General features: G+C 41.1%; 1 non-coding gene across 1 annotated transcript; it reads left to right on the forward strand.

Moving 5' to 3' along the window:
* The first annotated feature begins 750 nt into the window (after window positions 1-750).
* On the forward strand, window positions 751-857 carry LOC112534388. Its single transcript, XR_003078677.1, has one exon. It is a non-coding gene; the product is annotated as a small nucleolar RNA R71 (small nucleolar RNA).
* The last annotated feature ends 2,285 nt before the right edge of the window (window positions 858-3,142 follow it).

Consider the following 3,142-nt stretch of genomic DNA (forward strand, 5'->3'; position numbering starts at 1 on the left):
AACTTACGAGCAAAGTGATGGCGTCATGTGCTCCCAAGTTAGACTCTGGTGCCTTGAGGCCCCGCCTCTCGGACAACATCTTAGAGATTTGGCCAATAGGGATCTCCAAGTTCTGAATCGAGGCCTGCTAGTTCCTAAGTGCACTATCGTTTGTTGGAATCTCATCTCCGTAGACATCACAAACTTCATCATAAGCTCCTCTAAATTTGACTTCTTTTTGGTAGAGGGAGGAGCTTGCAAGCCTGTAATGTTGCCGCGCACACGATGACGCCTCTCGAAAACCAGTGGACCCCGAGCGTTATTGTTCCTCCAATCAAGTTGGGATGATTGCGCCACTTGTAAGGGCATTCCCATATAGTCAACCTACTCAACATCGGAAGACAAAGAAATTAGATGGAAAGTAGTAGAGAATGAAGCAAACATACCTCCCGCAGACATTTCGTGACCGCGGGCCACCACAAACTCGCAGCCCAACGTCACTGCATGAACCCAAGATCCGAGTTGGTCAATCTTCTTGGCTAGAAGCTCCACCGAGCCGCCAAGGCTGTAGAAGTCCACTTGGTTGACCACTTGTCTTCCTAGTCGGCTCCTCGAGGGATTGCCAACGATAGTTGTTCATGGCCATTTCCTCTATCAAGTTCAGCCCGCCGCATCTTACTGTTTAGCGCCCCACCTACTGCAGCATCCACCATCTGCCTCGTTGCAAGGTTCAACTTGCTGTAGAAGGTTTGAACCTGCATCCACACTGGCAATCCGTGATGTGGGCAACATCTCAAAAGATCTTTAAACCTCTCCCATGCATCGTACATGCTTTCATCATCAAATTGTACAAAAGAAGATTTGTCATTTCTAAGTTTAGCAGTTTTAGCAGGAGGAAAATACTTATATAAAAAATTTTCAGCCAACGCCCTCCAGGTAGTAATCGTTTGTTGTGGAAGGGATTGCAACCATCTTTTAGCTCTGTCCCTCAAGGAAAATGGAAACAATCTTAGCCGAATGGCGTTATCGGTTGTTCCATTTATCTTGAATGTGTCACAAATCTCTAAAAAATTAGAGATATGTGCATTGGGATCCTCACTGGGCAATCCTCCAAACTGCACGCTCTGCTAGATCATCTGGATCACGTTGGCTTTTATTTCAAAATTGTTGGCCGCTACAGCAGGTCTGACTATACTAGTTTTCATCCCTTCCAAAGATGGTCGAGTAAACTCGTACATCATCCTCTGATCCTCATCGGCCTGGGGGTTGAGGTTCTCCATCGCGTCAGTTCCTTGAACCTGAACTATAACTCCGTCCTCTTCCTCAACTGCTTGCAAACGTCATCTTAATAATCTGAGAGAGCACTCCGGGTCAGATAAGGGTGCTATGGGATCAGGGTTAGAGGTCCTGGTCATATACTACCTGAAACCGACAACCAAACAACCACCAACCAATCAAAAATAATATAACAATAAATAATAATAAAAAAATAAATAATAAATGAATAAACAAATAATGACTAAATTAACACAAAAACAATTCACTTTAGTTCACCGTTAGTGTCCCCCGGTAACGGCACCAAAAACTTGATGGTCTATTTATGCAACCTACACCTAAAGCAGTGAACCTACCGATGCAGCTTAGCACTAGTGAGTATCAATGTCGTATCCCTAAAGATCGAGTGAACCTAGAGTTACTACTTTTTGCTATGTTATCTAGTCTGAAATAGGGTGTGAAAGTTCTAACGTTACCTGCTAATGGTTATGAGTGCAAATAAGTAAATGAAGGACAACGAACAATCAAAGAAAACAATTGCAAAGAGAGAAACAAACCCAAAAGGGGGCCTAAGTGATGGAATTCTAAAAATGGATTTTATGGATTGCCGATCTTACTTACCCGTGCCTAAATCCTGAATTGAACCCAGTTCCTCTCTTGAGCTTACCGAGTTCCTAAACCTGCACTAACCTAATGGAATCTCTTCCTATCGGATTACTACAGATTAGCATTAAGCATGATTTAAAACTATTGAGAGTTATTAATTCTTAATCCGGCGAGTAAATCAACCTTATCTCTAAGTGTTAACTACTGGTTCTTACTATTCAATATCCAATTGTAACAAGCATTTCTCAATGTCAAGAAACAACCCACAAACAATTAATTCAACATCTCAAATTAACTGAATCAAACTTTTATTAGTAAATAGTAAGAAGATTGCAAGAATGACAATTACAAATCTAACAATTAAGCATAATCCATCAACAAAGGTGAACCCCAATGGGTTCAAAAGATCTAGCTACTCATGTTCATGGTTAAAGCAATTAAGAAACAAAATAAGGAAAAGAAAATTAAAGGCATGTACACCCTTCTCTTTCAAGTTGAATGAAACCCTAATTTAGCAAATTCGAAATCTTCGAACTACTGAATGCTGCCTCAATGCCTCATGAGTTTGCTCTTGATCTTTCAATTCAACATATCCAATTCAATTGATGAATTTGATCACTCAAGGTCTACAATCAGGTATAAGAAACAATTGATTAAGTGTCTTGGAATTGATCCCAAAATTCATGTCCTTTCCAAAAGAACTCAAAATTGCCTATATAGTTGATCATAGGTTAGTGTTATGATGAACACGGTGCATCCAGCAAGGCGTCTTGAATCTGTGCGGTGGATCTATTATGTCTCTCCAAGTCAAGCCGCGCCAAGCGGCAGGGTCGACATCCCGTCCGGTGGTGGTTTTGTTTCTGTTTTTAACAATGAAAATGGCCTGATTCGGGGATAGCCTGATACTGATAGCTTCTAAGACGCCATAGGAGTCGATCAGGTCTGGCCTCAACCCGGGTGCTAGTCTCCTCACCTAATTTGATGAATTTTGGTCCGTAATCACACGTGATTTCCCTCGATTATTGATGGTGTCCTTCAAAAATGACCTGAAATGAGAAAGGAAACAAAAGACATGTGATTCTAGCATAAAACGGGATAATCATGCATAAAAATGTAAACAATCGGGCATGAAAACATGTGTAGTATAATGCTTATCAATCATTGTGACTTGTGTGCAGGTCATGTATTTCATTGTAGAACACCATAGGCTCAACTCTGACCAAATTTACCTACCCTTACCTAATCCCCATTACATCCCATATAAAGACCTTTTAACATGGTT

Source organism: Ricinus communis, chromosome 7 (genome assembly GCF_019578655.1).
Source record: "Ricinus communis isolate WT05 ecotype wild-type chromosome 7, ASM1957865v1, whole genome shotgun sequence".
NCBI lineage: Eukaryota > Viridiplantae > Streptophyta > Magnoliopsida > Malpighiales > Euphorbiaceae > Ricinus > Ricinus communis.